The 18000-nt window shown below is 43.0% G+C and overlaps 1 protein-coding gene across 8 annotated transcripts in view; it reads right to left on the bottom strand.

Moving 5' to 3' along the window:
• L3MBTL3 (L3MBTL histone methyl-lysine binding protein 3) overlaps positions 1–17581 on the bottom strand; it is a 120553-nt gene extending 102972 nt beyond the window's left edge. For 4 of the 8 annotated variants that reach the window (XM_031031603.2, XM_006736654.3, XM_031031605.2 and 1 more), the window contains exons 1-2: positions 17430–17581; positions 13827–13906 (exon numbers count right to left, since the gene is read on the bottom strand). The gene's annotated coding sequence lies outside the window, so the exon portion shown is untranslated. Of the gene's footprint in view, positions 1–13826; positions 13907–15441; positions 15706–16369; positions 16593–16626; positions 16646–17137; positions 17157–17429 lie in introns of those variants that run through there. The other 4 variants (XM_081828992.1, XM_081828993.1, XM_081828991.1 and 1 more) reach the window with 4 other exon arrangements.
• Between the last annotated feature and the right edge of the window lie 419 nt (positions 17582–18000).

Here is an 18000-nt window from a genome sequence, read left to right as displayed (position 1 = left end):
ATCTCTCTGTCCTGCACCATTCCTTGCCTCCAAACCAAAGCTTTGCAACTTGCCTCTCCCTTGGGACATTGTATCTAATGGATGAACTTGCTCAGTCTCTCACATGAATAAATCCCTGGAAGTCTCAACCTACCATATACCACTAGTTTTCAAGAAACAAGGGGCAATGAGGAGATTAGTTAATATCTTATATTCAAAAATCCTGTTACGAGAATATGGGGAAGCAGGCCCTCTCGTGCATTGACAGTGGCATTATAAATGAAAACAACCTCTCTGGAGATCAATTTCCAAGAACATATCCTCCAACTCAGCAGTTCTACTCATAGAAATTTATTCTACAGATACTCGCACATATGTAAAAAGAAAAAATGTAGAATGTTATTCTGACTACAGGTCTGTTCGTAAGGTCAAAAAACTGGAAACAATCCAAAAGTTCATCAATTAAGGACAACTGAGGTACATCCATATGGCATTCAATGCCATTATAAAAAACAATGAGGAAGCTCTTTACATTCTGATATAGAAAGAGCTCCAACACACTACCAATACTCTAATTTTATGCCAGGTATAAAAACTGTGTGCTACCACTTCTATAAAACAAAAGGGTGTGTGTGTGTGTGTGTGTGTGTGTGTGTGTGTGTGTAACTTATATAGGCATACATTCTCTCTGCAAGGATTCACCAGAAACTGGTTAACACTGGCTGCCTCCAGGAAGAGGCAATAGTCTGCTGAAAGACAGCCATGGGAGGGAATCTGCTCTCTGGACATTCCTTTATACCTGCTGCCTGTTCAAATTTTCTTGAAAGAAAAAAAATTAATGAAAAAAATGTTTTAAAATCCTTTTTCATGTCACAAATTTAGAATAGTTCATGTCACGAAAGGCAGGTCTTCCCATGAAAATATTTAGTTTACGATTGCTGTAAACAACAGAAGCTATAGCATAGAAGTCACTGAGGGAAGTCAACTTCCCCAAAGCTCTTGGGTAATTTAAATAGTAGGTATTTAACTGTATATGCAAATGCATCAGCTCCACAGATGGATGAGAAGAGGAAGGGTAGGGTTCACTTCTCCACAACTCGGGTATCAGAAATATATAGTAGATCGCTGGCATTCACAGACTATTTAGGGCTTCTACCACTCTTGAGAGGCATCTGAAGTTCCCATGACATTCAGTAATCTGTTATCTTGCAGAGACATGACTCTGAATGAGACATGCCATGAAGCTGAGGGGCAAGGGCAAGTTGCCTGGATCAGCCACGGTCCAGGGATGCTCTTACTCAGAGCACTTAGTCTTAGTCCATGGCCACCGTAAGGAAAGAGATAAAACACTGTTTCTCGTGAAGAAATGAAACAAACAAAATTAACTGCTAGTTGATTCTAGTGTTGATGACAGAATGAGGGGAATATGGAAATGTTTATGAAAGTGCTAGGCCCTAGCCACAAAATAGAAGTTTCAGATAAATTAAAGACTGAAATGTCAAATGCAATGATGACTCAGACACATTGTGTGAACAAAACTACCAAATGCTCCAAAAGGAAGTAAGTAGAAAAGATGTGTGAATTTGTTTCAATAAGTGCTCCAGACAGTACAAAAACTGCTCATCAAGCAAGATAAGTAGTTAAGGTCTAGAGAGAGCCTTTACGTTTTTCAGTTATACTTCAGTAATCTGAAGGAAGGAATCGTATGTTACAATAATTTTTTTTCAAGTTGAGAACTGGCGACTGCCTTGGGATATATCCTCCACAAATGTCAAGAATCTACTGCTATCTTATTTTGACTAGAGATAAGCAGAGTTTGTGTGTCCTTCATAATCCCCCCTTCATACAATCCCTTCATTCATATCTGCCACTAAGTGGATAAAACAAGCGGTGGCTCGAGTGAGGGGCATGGACTCCCCCAGTGCTGAGCTCATATAGCAGAGTCAAGGTGAAGAACCTGCCTAGCACTGAGATGAAGACAACAGTCCCTTGAGAGATAAGTCACCCAATCCAGGATGCTCAAAATCAAGTGAGAGTGGGCACCGCCTATAAACCGAAAGTCTGGATCTACAGACAGAGTGAGAAATAAAGATTAAGCAAAGGAGCTAACTGTAGCTGGGCCATTCCTGCTCAAACCATGGTTTTAAAATAGTATATTTAAAAGAATGGCTAGTTAATGTTCACTAAGAGCAGTTAAATAGTTTTAATAATCTTACAGTGGCTTTTTTAGTGTTACATATTATAGCCTTACAGTTAACAGGTGCGTTCTTCAAAAATAAAGTACAGAGAGGATATGGCCATGAGTTGGAAGTGGTTATAAAATGGGGATAAACATCACCTCAAAAGCAGAATCGGATTAAAATTCTGTCACTCAGATGACACCTGGTTTTAAATCAGTTTGGATTAAAAGGACAACCTATCTTTTGTAAAGAGTCAGGAATGCTAACCCTAAAATAATCGTCACGAACCAAACAAAAATGCCAATTATGCAGAAGATAGACAGCAATGAGATCCAGAGCAACATATATCCATGAGAAAAGTTAATCTCTACTGTGCAAATCCAACGCCTTGTTGCTATGCTGCCCACTTTAATACCAGCAACTGAAGCTGGCTTTTTGTTTACTTTGTAGAAATCATCAGTCCCTAACCGAATGCTCTAACTGGCACAGTGTGACCTACAAAAAGTCCTAATGTCACAATTCGGTAACACCACCTAAAAAGCCTGTCTTCACTGCTAACCACCTTCTTAATGTGGCTTATAAAACTGTTTTGTGCCTCCCTATCCCCACCCACCCTGCTCCTTGTCATCCTGTCATAGGTGCAAATTAAATACTTCATGGATCATCCCCAAAACCTGCCATGCACTCATCAGTTCCCCCTTCTATCCTTCACCCTTTCCTCAACTGCTGCTTCCTTCTTCCTTCCTCCTCTTCATTTCACTTTTCAAAATCTGACAACTGCCTACTCAGTAACCTCAGACCAGTTAAGCTCTGGAAGTCTCAATTCCCCCACCTATAAGGTGTGGAGCATGGAACCTTTCTTCATTGGGCAATGGTAAGTAAGGTTCCATGAGATAAATCAGATAATACCTTAGCCTAGCGCCTATCACGGAGTAAGCAGTCAATAAAATGTTAGCTTTTTATTATAATTATCTGGTTTAACAATTATGTGAGTTCATGAAAGCTGCTCAAGTGACCTTAGAAAAATCAGACCATGACTTTTCTCTCATTTGATTGTATTTCTGTGGTATCTCTTACGGTAGGCCACCTGTTCAAAATCTAAATATCACAAGATTCAAGATCACTCCATAAAAGCAGATATTTTATTGTTAATAATATCTCATATTTACATAGCTCCAGAAAAGACTACTAGCTCTTTTTTATACCTCTTAATCCTCTTCACCTATTCTGCCCATCCCCCCTCTCTCCTCCCCTTTGGCAACTAGCAGTTTGTTCTCTATATTTGAGAGTCTGTTTTTTTTATTTGTTCGTTTGTTTTGGTTTTTTTAGATTCCACATACAAGTGAAATCATGTGGTTTCTGTCTTTCTCTGTCTGACTTGTTTCACTTAGCCTAGGTCCATCCATGTTGTTGCTGACGGCAAGATCTCATTCTTTCTTATGGTTGAATAATATTCCCGTGTGTGTGTGTGTATACATATATATATATATATCTATATATCTCACATCTTCTTTATCCATTCATCTATGGATAGACACTTGGGTTGTTTCCATAGCTTGGCTATTATAAGTAAAGTCACTATAAACACAGGGGTGCATATATCTTTTCAAATTAGTATTTTTTGTTTTCTTTGGGTAAATACTGGTAGTGGAATGACTGGATCATATAGTATTTTTATTTTTTAATTTTTTGAGGAACTTCCATACTGTTTTCCATGGTGGCGGCACCAAATTGCATTCCCACCAACAGCGCGCATGAGGGTTCACTTCATTCTACATGCTCGCCAACACTTATGATTTCTTGTCTTTTTTATACTAGCCATTCTGACTGGTATGAGCTGCTATCTCATTGTGGTTTTAATTTGCATTTCCTGGATGGTTACTGATGTCAAGCATCTTTCATTCGTCCACTGACCATGTGCAAGTCTGCTTTGGAAAAATGTCTATTCAAATCCTCTGCCCAACATTTAATTGGATTGGGTTTTTCTGGCATTGAGTTGTGTAAGTTCTTTATATACTTTGGATATTAACCCCTTATTAGATATGTATCATTTACAAATATCTCCTTCCGTTCAGTAGGATGCCTTTTTGTTTTGTTATTGGTTTCCTTTTCTGTGTAAAAGCTTTTTATTTGGTGTAGTCCCAACAGTTTATTTTTGCTTTTGTTTCCCTTGACTATTACCTTTCTTCATAGGACAATAGCTCCGAAGTGATGGAGAAGGGTCTGCCATACTGGGAAGGAGTTGGGCCTGAAGGCCAGGCTCTCTCTGCCACTATGCTGGTCTGACTATGCACTGCAGGCCAGGCTAAGGCTTTGCAACAAAACTAGATGAAAGGCCACAGCAACATTTCCCAGTCTGTTCCTCAAAACACAACTTTTGGGAGACCACTGATTCCTGTCCTGTGATACAAAGTTTTTTTGTTGAGAGAGAGGTGGAATACCCTGGGGGTCTTCAGGACATATACAGTGCACATCAGTAGCAGTGTGGTGATCTGTGAAGTACTGGCCAAGCCAAAGCTTCCCACGGTCACCTTGCCTTGTGACTCTATTATCACAGTGCATCGAATTCCATGGAGTCCTCCACCCCCACCTCCCCTGCCCCTGGCCTTTGGAAAAATGCTGAGCCACGGAAAATAAATGCAGGAAATAACATGAAAGTAGGTAGTATTTTAGAGGAATAAAATTGATTCATCTTCATGTTAGATTCAGCTACAAATGCTACCTTCGGACCTAGTTCCCCACCTGCATCTGAGTGGTGAGATTCATAGTATCTAAGCCTGGAGAATGCCCTCCAGACCTGCAGTCCTTGAAGTCCAGGCTGGAGAAAGCGATCCTGAGAAAGATATGGCCTCTGACTCCTCAGGCCTGTCTACCGTTTTCTGATTTCCTCTCTGATGGCCCGCACCTTCATGACCTCAGAGAGGTACACAGCCTGTAGGGGGAAAACTCACACACTCACAAGCACACGGCTACAAAGGGGTGACCGAACAAAGGCAAAAAAAGCCCAAGATACATGAAGGAGATACAGACATACCGGAGCAGAGGAGTCTCTTCCAGGCATTGTCATTTTTTTCTTTTTAAGATTTTATTTATTTATTTGACAGAGAGAGACACAGAGAGAGAGGGAACACAAGCAGGGGGAGTGGGAGAGGGAGAAGCAGGCTTCCCGCGGAGCACGGAGCCCGATGCAGGGCTCGATCCCAGGACCCCGGGATCATGCCCTGAGCCGAAGGCAGATGCTGAACGACTGAGCCACCCAGGTGCTCCCCTCACAACTACCTCTTAAGACTGATTACATTTAACAGGCAAGAAAATTGAGGTCATGCAGCCAAGAAACAAACTTTTATCTCCCAAGACAGTGGCCCTCAGACTCTACTGCAGGCCCAGCATGTTGTATTTTAATCAACACAGAAGCCAATCTAGTGCGATGGTGACAAGCACGGGCTCTGGAGCCCGAGAGCACTTGGGTTTGAGTCCTAGCCTCATAATTTCCCAACTACTGCATAATCCTGGGCAGGGTACCTAACCTCTCTTGAGCCTTAGGCTCCTTCATCAAGAAAATGGAATGGGAATATCTACTTTACATAGTTGTAAAAACGTGTGTTTCAATTATGCACGCTAAGAGTGTTTTGCACACGGTGGACATGCAGTACATGGAGCCGCAGCTATTTTGAAGAAAACAAAACAAACAGCTCTCCAGTGTCATTCCCTCCAGGCACCAGTTTGCCCAATATCTGAAGCATACCAGGGCAGGGGAATGATAACTGCAAAGGCCAAGACCTCTGCACCACAAAGCCCTAAATGATTTCTCAGAGGAGTCCAGAGGTGAAGGTGAAGAAAAATGGGAGGTTAAGAATAATGGTAAGACTCTGGATTTCACGGACATGTAAACTTTCAAAATGAATTTGGGAAAGTGATATAAGGTCAATAACTCTTAGTTTCGCCACAAAAGAATGTTATAACAACCAAAAAAAGTCAGAAGGACATAATCTCTGAATGATGACCCAAGAGTAGACCACTGGCAACCTTATGGATATTTTGGCTGAGGAGGTATAAAAGCTTCCTCACATACCAACTGTGGTTCCAGGTCCTGTGAAAGGCCCGCAGGAGAAAGAGAGATGAAAGCTATAGGTCCTCCCCAAAGACGAGAATTCTTCTCTTTACAAGTACTGGAGTATGTGTATGTGAAATGCCAGAAGAGAGACTAGGAAGAGAGAATCTACACCACCATCACAATACTTCTGACATTGTATCATGATCATCTACTTAGACGAGGCTTTGGAGGAAAGGGACCTTGATTTATTCATTTCCTTAACCCTGATGAATACCCATTGTAGGTATCAATACAATTTATCAAATGAATGAATAAAAAGAGAAGGGGAAAATGCAACAGACTAGTTGTGGGTGGGAATTAGGGAGAGGGGAAATCAGAAAAAAAAAATCAAATTCATGTCCATCTATCTCATATTCTTCAGTGAAATTCTAACTCACAGCTAGGCTGCTAAGTATTTACTTGCTTTGTTGGCAGAAGCGTAACATTACTGCTCCAAGAAACCCTCCTTATTTAAGTATCAGTGGAGGACACATCAAAAGAAGTTAAATTCAAACCTCTTAAACAGGCTTATTCAATAAGGATAAGAGAAAAATCTAAACTCACACTTGAAGCATCTCTCAACAAACACATATTGCTACAAAGAAAAATTTTCCTTTCAAATCAAACATGACAGATACCAGCTTTGATATTCTACTCACCCGCCTGATAAGAACTCTGAATCACACACATACTGGAATTGAGATCCCGTTGTGGAGAGATGTAAAATTTTGCCCCCAGGGCCCAAGCTCATAGATTTTCGGCAGGCAAAACTCTAGATCATTTCCGTGTGAGAAATGAAATCTCAGTACCATCAAGAACAAATCCTTGAGAATCTGGGTCTTCTGTCCACATCTACCTTTACATAGTAGATGACTAAGGGGCAACCAATCTACGCTTCCTTTAAACATGAAATCGGTTATAGGTTGGTTCCTTCTTATTGATACTTTCTCAAAAACAGTATCTCCTGGCCATATTTTAATGACAATGATCCTATTCATGCAGCCATGGTTTATCTGATTTGCTACCTTTTCTGCCATGGAGATTATACACAAAGGGGTAGTCACCGAAAGCAACCTTTACAAAATCTCAACTTCCTGCCTTCCCGCTTGTTACTGTAAGAAGGATGAATTATTTGAGATTCTGTGGCCTAACCTACTTACTTCCTCTAAAGGAGGAACAGAAAATGAAAAATGCCTTTCAAGAAAAAAAAAATGTACATAGAAAACGAAATCACAAACTGACATTAACAGGCCTATGGCATATTTAATATACTCTCATCAAATGCTTTTATTGGAAGTTCATTTTCAGTGTATAGAGTATAAGATACCTCAATTTGAGGCAAAAATATCCTGACAAGTGCTATCATATCAACATCACTACACTAATAGAGTCGTAATAGAAATTTTACACCCATTAAAGGGACTCAAAGGGCATAAAAAGAACAAGAACCTGTCTGACACAGATATGTCCATGCTTATGCAAAATATGCATGAACTCAAAAAAGAAAAACTAAAAGTAGTATCTTGTTCTTTTCTCTTATTTCATTTCATAATTTTTTAAATGCTAAAAGTAGCATCCTTTTCTTACTCCGCTTCATATTTTTTATAGAACACAGAGCTAAAATTAAGAGATTTACACTTGATTTCTCTTTTGTATCTAATAAAGTAGATGTGACCAGATTTTATTTCTCTCACACGAGTCAAGTCCACAGGTTTATCTTGATAACCATTTGTAACTAAACTCCTTATCAACAGATTGAACAGCTAGGCCTCAAATCCACCAAATAAGAACACAAAGCAACAGGGTGAATTATTTAGACCACTTAACAACCTGACCACATTGATCTCTTAGGACTTTCAATTCACAGTTCAGGGTTCAGTCAGTGTAACACATGAGAGGAAAATAATCAAATGATTTTGGTGCCTGAACAATCCTACTCAAAATGTTCTACTACTGAAGTAGTTTAATGTTACAAAATTACACATAACACAAAGCTACGGTCCAATCTTAAAACAGCCTGCCTGTAGTAAGTGTTCAAAAAAGTTTATAGGGTGATAGAGCTTCATTAAAGGAGAAACAGTCTATTACCCTATGATCAATGCATGCAATGGTATCCCCCTAAGTCAGACTAAAGCTCTGCTTGATGGACCACAACTCATATACCAGAGATACTCTGACTCCCACTGTGACACAGACCCACCTAATGAATAAATAGAGATTCTTCACTTCATCTGGCAAGCATGAGCATACTCTTCTAGTTAAAGAGTATAACAGTCACCATAGCACTGTTGTTGAATGTATTATTAGTCATATTTCCTGTTTTCTTTTTTTTTTAATTTTGATTCCAGCACTCTACACTCAGCCCTGCCCCCAGCTTCTCCCCACCAATATCTCTATCCCTCAATTTAATTTTTTTCTTTCCTTTTATAATCCTGCCTTCTGAGTAAATTCCATCATCTTTTATGTTCACTTTAATAAATTTAGGTCCCATCCTTTCTACTGACTGACTGATCTACATTTTTTGAGAACTAACCCTACCGCCTCATCTATTCTCTTCCTACAAAGAACAAGTGAAACCTCTTTACAAATAAGCCCAGTAATTCTCATACCTAATCTGAGTCATGTTTTCTTAACAGTTTGTGATCATTTCAAGGCCATGAGCCAGACCAAGGTGTTCTTTTCAGTATAATTCAGTAGTCGGTCTTTTCCCAATTCTTGGTTTAAAAAAGAAAAAAAAGAAAGGAAAGTGAGGAAATAGAGTTTTCTCCCCATTATTTTTTCTGATACCTGTTTGCTATTGCTTATCTTAGTAAACAAATGTATAAGAGTAAATACATTAATCTGGAAATGTGTTTTCTTAAAAATATTCTAAGAATTACTTTTTTGAAAATTAGAAACCTAAAGACATAACAAGACAATCATAAGCCAGTATCAATTTCCCTGCTCCTACCCCTTTCAAATGGCATGATATGAACTTAGACAAGTTGCTATCTCTGAGCACCAGTTTGCTCTCAAAGTGAAACAATAATACCAACTGCACAAGGTTAGGGAAAGTATGCAAGATAATACTCAGAGCTACACCAGCGCCTGGGCAGAGAGAAGGCACCCAGCAAGTATTTGTTGGGCACATAAATAAGTGAATGAATGAATGAAAGAATATAAAGTGCCTAGCTCAATGCCTGGCATTCAGAAGGCACTCAATATGCAATTATACTTAATATAGCAACACTTGGCAGTGTTTTGTGGAGGACACCCCACCTCCCAGGTCTTTACCTCAGCAATACGTTTAAGTCCACATCCAGTGGTACCACCATAGTGCTCACTGCATTCGTCTCTACCTTTCCGGAGCACGAGCGCTGAACTGTGGCTTTGTTTAGTTAGTCACCACTGTACGGTATGTGGTGCGGGTTATTTCCTCAACTGGAATTACGAACACATGGAGGCCAAGGTCTGCTGTTTCTTTGCAGCCCTAACCCATTCATTCATTCAGCCCTGTTCTAAGTGAAGATTATGTGAAGCACTCCCCAGCTGAGACTTCCAAAAAAACAGGTGCTCAATAAATATTTGTTGACAGACACAAAACACTGGCTTACAGGAAGAATAATAAAGGAAACATTTTACTATTACGTATAATACACATGTAATTCCTCCAATCGCTGCCCAACTAACCAATTCTAGGTTCACTTCTAAGGAAGTTCTCTCATCCAAGATCACCCAACTTCACTCCACTCCCTCTCAAAAGTCCTGTTCTTTCCCCCAAACCACCCTGTCTCGTCAAGGGGGAATTTCTTAAACATCTTTCTCAACTTGACTTCATAAATCAAACTCAGTTACATTGCAAGGGTACCCTTTTCCTGGCCTTTTGCTTTCCTCCACTTGCTGCAGAGCCGTTGCTACAAGCAGGACAAACTAGTTCATAATGTGCCACTGTTTACCCATCTCCTCATGTGTCAGTAAAATAATCTAACTTACTAAACAGACAACCTGAGAATATTCCCATTGGATAATGAGGTCCTTTACAAAATATATTTTCTGCGGATGCCCTGAATTTCAAGACGTCATATACAAATATACACACGTATGAAGGTGTAAGTAGTTCTCTCTAAATACAGTGCCTCCCAAATAACTGGTTCTCTTTAAATACAGTGTCCCCCAAATTCTTGTGAGGAACGAGTTCCTCAATGGGAGCAAGAAGAGCAATCTACACCAGGAAGTTATCCGTGTGAACACACTAGTCAAAGAAGAAAAGAACTGCCCAAACCCATCACCGTCACCGGATATATAATTCAGAAATTCCGTATCATGGGTAAAGAGCTTCTTATTAATTTCTGAAGACTAAGCGTTAAAAAGGGGATGGAACATTGTGCCCTGTATATACAATTCTATGGCATTGTCCTGCTCAGTCAACCCAGGAATCTGTTTCCTGACTCACCGGCTCCCAAGAGTGCTGGGTCCCTTGTTCTTTCCTACTGGTACCAAGTGCAGCTTGGTTCTTAACAGAGTTCAGAGCTGTGTCCACTACTGGGGTGAGGGTCTAGGGAACTCAAGGGCAAAGACCTAGTCTTTTGGTGTTCAGCACTATAAGATATAAGAGCTCAAGAAAAATTAGTTAACTAGGAGAAACATTGCAAGAGGGATCACTCAGGTTACCCATCCTCTGAATCCCAAGGGTACCCTTGTCCCATACCACATAAAGTAACTTCTCTTATAAATTTCCCATCTTAACTATATCTGCCACAAAAAGCCTGGGTTGAAATATATACTCTTAGAAGGGTGCCTGGGTGGCTCAGTCGTTAAGTGTCTGCCTTCAGCTCAGGTCATGATCCCAGGGTCCTGGAACTGAGCCCCGCATCGGGCTCCCTGCTTGGCGGGAAGCCTGCTTCTCCCTCTCCCACTCCCCCTGCTTCTGTTCCCTCTCTCACTGTGTCTCTCTCCATCAAATAAATAAATAAAATCTTGAAAGAAAGAAAGAAAGAAAGAAAGAAAGAAAGAAAGAAAGAAAGAAAGAAAGAAAGAAAGAAAGAAAGAAAGGAAAAAAGAAAGAAAGAAAGAAAGAAAAAGAAAGAAAGAAATATATATTCCTAGAAATAAACTACCAAACAAACTAGGGGAAACTATTCAAGAATCAACCCTCAATTACTGAAGGACTAATTCAACAGGACACATATTTCTCCTTCCCTACACTATTGAGTTTTTGAATTCTTAGAACATTGATTGGATGTTCATCTCTCTTCTCTTGTAGAGAGAGATGAGAGATGCACTAAAACTAACTAAAACTTGTCAGGGTTTGTCAAGTTCAATATCAGCAAATTGAGAATGATGACAGACAATACTTGTGACTTTTTCTTATCTCGGTAATAGGCGGTTAGTTTTAATTAGAATAAAGTAGCAAAGGGGTCTAGAAAACCTAAGTGGAGTGGGGGGAAGCCCTGCATGGACCTTTCCCTAAATCCAGTCATTTGCAGGACCCATTTTCTGACCCCTAGAGTATAAATCTTACTACCCCAGTTACCTATTTTCTCATGCTCATTTCCCAGCAGACTCACACAACTAAAATATTAATTACAGTACACGAATTCCCCTCACACCAACCCTTCTACTTTCACTACCCTCCCATTTCCACAATTAGGCATCATTTTAAATTTGATTTATTTCACTTACTCCTACCTATTAAATGACTAGATTGGGATAAATAAATTTCAGTTTATATTCAGCATCATGTTAAAACATGGTCCCTTCCTGCAATGAGCCAATGCTATTAAAGATAAACTACTTTTTTCCTAAAGAAAAGAAATATCTCCTGGAAGTATTGTGACAAGTCCACATAATATATATACCAGAAACCAATCTCATAATTTTAGCCAAGATTTAAATCACTCTGTTCTACCCTTTACAACCTACTTCCTGCCCTTCACAAAACCTGACTAAGGTAAAATGGTAATATGACTACCAAACATTTGAATAAGTCTTTATAGTTCTCAAAACCTTATTTTATCCTTTCAACAAAGGAAGTGAAGCAAGCACTGTTGCCCCCATTTTCCAGATGGGGAAATCTAGGCTGAAAGAGGTAAAGTGACTGATATAATGTGATACATTTAGAAGCCAAACTGTCTTCTGATTCCCACTTTAGCACTCTATCCACAGCCACAGTGATTCCCCAAATGAAGAAAAACAATCACTGTCTTCCACTCAGCATTTCTTTTTTTTTAAAGATTTTATTTATTTATTTGAGACAGAGAGAATGAGATACAGAGAGCATGAGAGGGAGGAGGGTCAGAGGGAGAAGCAGACTCCCTGCCGAGCAGGGAGCCCGATGCGGGACTCGATCCAGGGACTCCAGGATCATGACCTGAGCCGAAGGCAGTCGCTTAACCAACTGAGCCACCCAGGCGCCCCCACTCAGCATTTCTAAACATGAAACTCAGCATCCTAGGAAACACCTTCTACTCTGCTTGCACTCTACTTCTGTCTGCATGATCTTGGAGTTGCTCTCGCCCCACTGTCTCTGTTGCATCATCCACATGGACCCAATCTATTTATTTGGCTACTTACACCATTCAAGACCATCCACAAGCAGAAAATGGCAATAAACTCCCGTTAACAATCATTTTTACACCAGTAACTATTCAGTGTTGACATCTAGGTCATAGCTATCCCAGTTCCAAGATAGCCCAATGAGGATTATTAGTCTTACTCAAAAAAGGTAGGGCTAATTGATTTTGTTTTATTTGTTTTTCCCAAACAAGAATTAGCAACTCCTTTAATACTTAAAACAGACCAAATGAAAAGAAGGAAAAAAGGAGAGGAAAAAAATTAAATCAGGGGGTCGGGGGGTGGGGATGTATAAATAGAAAGCACTAGAGTAGCACAAATATTCTTTGATGGTTTACCTACAGAGGGCTGCCCTCTTTGCTGGAGAACAACCTTTGTCCTGAAATTGGGCCCTGAATTACCAGACATAAACCAGCAAGCGCCCTCCAAAATTACCAAAGGGATCTTATTAGACAACAGCTATATTCTCTGTGGAGATATGTTCAAAAGTTGACAAGTCTATGCTAACACCTGGAAAGTCACAGCCATTTGGCTTGATATTTGGCACAAGTTGGCCCACACTGGATTTAAGCCACAAAAGTTAAATTACTTAAATGCCCAAAAACTCTTGTTGTAAATTTCACCTACAAAATTTTAACAAGTTCCAGAATCTTCCATATCACTGTGTTACAACAGTTACATTAACTTACAAGTGCTTTGCTCTAGTTTTCCCATTTTTTTAATTTCAAAGAATAAAACTATTTGCTTTCAGTAGAAAACAGGTACAACTGAAATGAAAACTAAGAATCTATTAAAAGAGCCAGTCCAAAAATTATCCAGGACAATCTTGGAACTTTTCTTAATATTTTATTTACTTGAGCTTCCATCACACTTCATGTCAAGACTTTCATGCATTCAAAACAGCCCCCACAAAATGATGCTTTTCTGTCAACCCTGTCCCACATTCTCCTTCCTGATCCCCAAGCGCACCTTTTAACATTTGCAAATATACCAAGCAATTTGTTTCAACAAGCAAATCTTACCTAGTGGCAGTGAAGAAATAACTCCCCGGTAGTCTTTAGGATTGCTGTCCACCCCCAAGACTTCTCCTAAAGGTCCAGCACTAATTGAAAGAGAGGAAATATAAAATCAATGCTTTGTAATAAAAAAGAAGCCTTCAAGTCCACAATTAATATGTTTAAATTTTGAATCACTGACTTATTGCATAATTTCACACAATACCACTCAGTATATTAAAAATAAAATAAACTAGTTCTGGATGAGACGAAATGGATTTTATCATTCATGTCATTCCCTTATCGTAAATTCCTAAATTAAAGATTCCCCCTTTGTATGACCAGCAGGTGAAAGTTACAAGATCATTTGATTCAACTTTAATTTTTCTCAGTGCTTTTATCTTTAAAATTAAAGTTACTTTGCAGAACACACGCTAGCAAATGAATAGATATTATGTAAGCAGTTTTTTCCCATGTATGTAAATATTTAAATCACAACTTAAACAAAGTATTCAGAAGTAATGTCTTAACCAGTGAAACAAAATTACACTCTTAGAACTAAAAGGGACTGCTTATTTTATGACTGACTATATATAAAGGCACAGTTAAGAAACTAAGCACCATCCTTTAATTATATTTATTAGAGAATAAAATGATCAGCTTATATAAAAGACCAATTCCAACCAAAGGTCTTTTTCATTTTTTTTCGAAGTTTTAAACACTTTGTATTTTTATTAACATTCAAAATGAAACGACCTGCTGTGACTCCTGATTGATTAAAGATAAAGACAATAATAAATATAAAGACAAACTGTTTCTAACCCAGTTATATGGACCCATCTCAAATCCCCGAATAAAAGCAAAGTGTTTTTCCCATATAAATGAAGAGGGATCGAAGCTACAGGCTCTGGGTCGTCAGAACTTATCTGCTCTCCAATTTACTAAACCTTCTATTTCTGATCGGCATCCATTCACACAACATCTGGCTGCTCGCTCAGGTCCTCTAATTACTTCCACGTCTGAATAGACTACGTAGCTACAAGCAAAGGCCAAACTTTGCTCTCGGCCTTCCGAACTTAAAGATGCGTTTAACCACTAGAGGTCTCCCCTTGGCCAGTTTTGCATGTTCGCTATTTTGCTGCACTTGAAACTTTCCGGAGAAATGCTCTACTCGAGTCAGTGTTTTTCTAAAAACTTGCGCAAAAATCCACGCGACCGAACTAGCCAGTACAGAGACTCTCGGGCTCCCCAAACCAATAAAAATATCACAAACAACGCTCTAGGAAAATCAAAATTAAAATTCGACGCACTCGCCTAGCCGTCGTCCGCCCCCCCCCACCCAAAATCTTATTTCTCATCTGTTTCCCTTAACTTAAACTTAGAACAATTAAAAAAATCTATTTTTGTTTCTGTAGACTTTGAATGATTTCTAATGCATTTTCTCTGGCGGTGGACCCGAGGTGGGAAAGGAGCGGGCCAAGAGATGCAGGGAGGGGGAAGGGCCGTGCTCACAGCGCCCGAGGAAGTTGCATAAGGAAAGAGACTCCGTTTTTTGGGTCCCCTCAAAAAAATCGGCGGGGAGGGGGAGGAAAAGGAAGCGGGGGGGGGAGGCGGGGAGGAGGGAAACTGAAGCGACGTTTACCTTCGTCTCCCCGTGGAAGGGTGGGGTAAGGGCTACGGTCTTCGCGACCCCGAAGGGTGACTCGTTACCCCCACCTCTCTCCGAGCGCAGACGGACAAACAGATACCCCCACCCCTCCGCGGAGAAGGCGGCTAAGAAACCGCCTGCTTTTAAACTTTCTCTCACGGTCGCACTGTGGGCCATGCTTTGACCAGAAAGTGGGGGGGGAGGAGGTAATCAAAAGGCCTTTTTCTTTAAAGGTAATTAAAGTTTTACCACCAGCACAAAAGTTGCGTCCTCCCCCCGCCCGTGCCACCATGCCCCCCCCCACCGCCTCCAGGGCTCACAAGTTTTCCTCCCTCCCCCCCCCCCCCAGCTCGCGGGGCGCGCGGCGGATGCCTCGGCTTCTGCGCTTCCCGATCCCCACCCCCGCCGGCCTCTACTTCCCCCCGCCCGGCCGCCGCGGCGCGAGGACGGCCCGCCGGGCCCAGGACGCGAGTGTGCAAAACCCATTATTCCGGAATGGCACACGCACGCGGCGCGAGGCGGGCGGCGGCCCGACCCGGACCCCTCTCTGCCTCCCCAATATAAGGGCGGCGTAAACAAGTTGCAGGAAAAGCAGCCCCGTGCCTCCCCCCCCACCCGCCCGCCGCCCCGGCGCGGCCGCCGCCGCCCGCCGCTACCGCCGCCGCCGCCTCCCGACACACGCCCGCGCCCGCACCCTGGCCGGCGCGGCTCGGCACGGAGCGGGGCGAACGCCGCGACGGCGCGGGCTCCCGGCCCGGCCCGCGGCCCGCGCCCTCCCCCGCGCGGACGGCCGCGGCGGGCCCGCGCCGCCTTGCTTCCCGAAGCACTTTCCTGCCTCGGGCAGAAATAAACCGGAGGGTTTATTTTTGTGCAACTTTCCCAAAATGGCGGAAATTGGAGCTGATCTATATGAAATTCTCACACAGTCGGTCGGGAAGGGGGAGGCGGCGAGGAAGAAAACGCAAACTCTCGGCCGCCGAGCCCAGCCGCGGGTCCGCGAGTGTGTGCGTGCGTGTGAGTGTGCGTGTGCGCGGTGGGAGTCGGGGAGGCCTTTCCGCCGCGCACACACACAGCACACGCCGGGGAGACGCGCCTGCACATTCAACCAGTCCATTCTCCGCAGCCCGAGCGGGGAGAAAGTGGCCCGGCCTCTTTTCCCACTGCCTCGGTCTCCCGTACTTGTACTTCTCGCGCTCGCTCGCTCACTCGCTCGCTCTCCGGTGCGCGCCCGGCACAAAGGCCACACGGGCGGAGGGGGCCGCAGGGGCGGCGCGCGGGGCTCGCGCCTCCCGCCGCACCGATCCGCCGCCCCGGCCGCCCCCGCGCCCCCCCGCCGGCGCCCCCAGCCTCGGCGGCCGCGCTCGCCGCCCGGGCTGCAGCTCCGCGGCGCCCACTCGGGCACGCACCCCGGCGGAGCCCGGCGCCGCCGCGCTCCCCCACCCCGCGCCCGGTGTCATGAAAGCGACCAAAGTGACAAGCTCGGGGGGCGCGGGGGAGGGGGCCCACACGCATCCCGCCGCCTGCGCGCCGGCGAGAGCCCGACGCGGCCGCCTCGCCCCGGCTCCCTTCAGCACGGCCCCCCACACCCTTCCCCGTGTGCGCGCAAAGAAAAAAATACAAGTCTCTCCTCCCCCCATTTTTTCCTTTCTCTTTTCTCTCTCTTTTGTTCCTCTTTCACACTCGCACTCACTACTTCAGAGTGAGATGCCCAGAGACTCCCCCTCCAGCCGTTTCCGAGTCACTTGCCCACTTTTTTTCCCCGGGATTAAGTTTTCTCCTCTTTCCCAGAGGCGCAGAGAAGTGGGGGAGAAACCCCTTCTGTCCTTTCCCCTCCCCTGATCTGTTTCACAAGACGAGGGTGCGCTTCCTTCTCTCTATAGGTCTCTTAACTTTCATCCTCACCCAGAAAAATAAATGAATGGCTTTTGCACGGACAAATCTTCTGATTAATTAGAGATTAGATCCGATCAACCGCTTCTTACCCCCAAATTTTCTCTTTTTTTTTTCTCCGTCTCACGAGTAGTCCTGACAAATGGTCCAGGGCTGCGGGCGCAGTGCGCATGTGCGCGTAGAGTCAGGGCTGGGGAGAGGGGAAACTGCGCTGGTGCTGGTGCCGCCGCGGCCGCCGCCGCTGCCGGGGAGGCTCGCGCTGGCTTCCCTGTTACTGCTACTGCGCCTTCGCCGCTGGAAAGCAGCAATAAAGCCGGTTGGCAAATCAGCTGCCCAAAGATAGTGTTTCAGGTGCATCTTTTCAATAGCCTTGTCACCGGCTCAGGGCTGGTGCCAGAACAGTCAAAACAAATATGAGAGACTGCTCAGGTTGTAGATTTCTTTGTCTATTTTTCACTTTACTTTTTTTTTTTTTTAAAGGCAATTCTCAGAGCAGCTAATCCAGCATGTACTGTAAATGGATTCATTCAGCCATTAAAGAGTGGGCCTTGGTCTTATACAAACACTACCCACAGGCTCAATGCATGCTACAGGTCGTGAAAAATAAGAAAGTTTTAAGCTTCTACGCAGTAGAACCTCCCCCGGTTTGAGGACTGGAAGAAT

This window comes from Leptonychotes weddellii, chromosome 8, assembly GCF_054177405.1.
Source record: "Leptonychotes weddellii isolate Sample4059 chromosome 8, ASM5417740v2, whole genome shotgun sequence".
Classification (NCBI taxonomy): domain Eukaryota; kingdom Metazoa; phylum Chordata; class Mammalia; order Carnivora; family Phocidae; genus Leptonychotes; species Leptonychotes weddellii.
The sequence above is the reverse complement of the archived record's forward strand: the minus strand, read 5'-3'. Positions and strand labels throughout refer to the sequence as shown.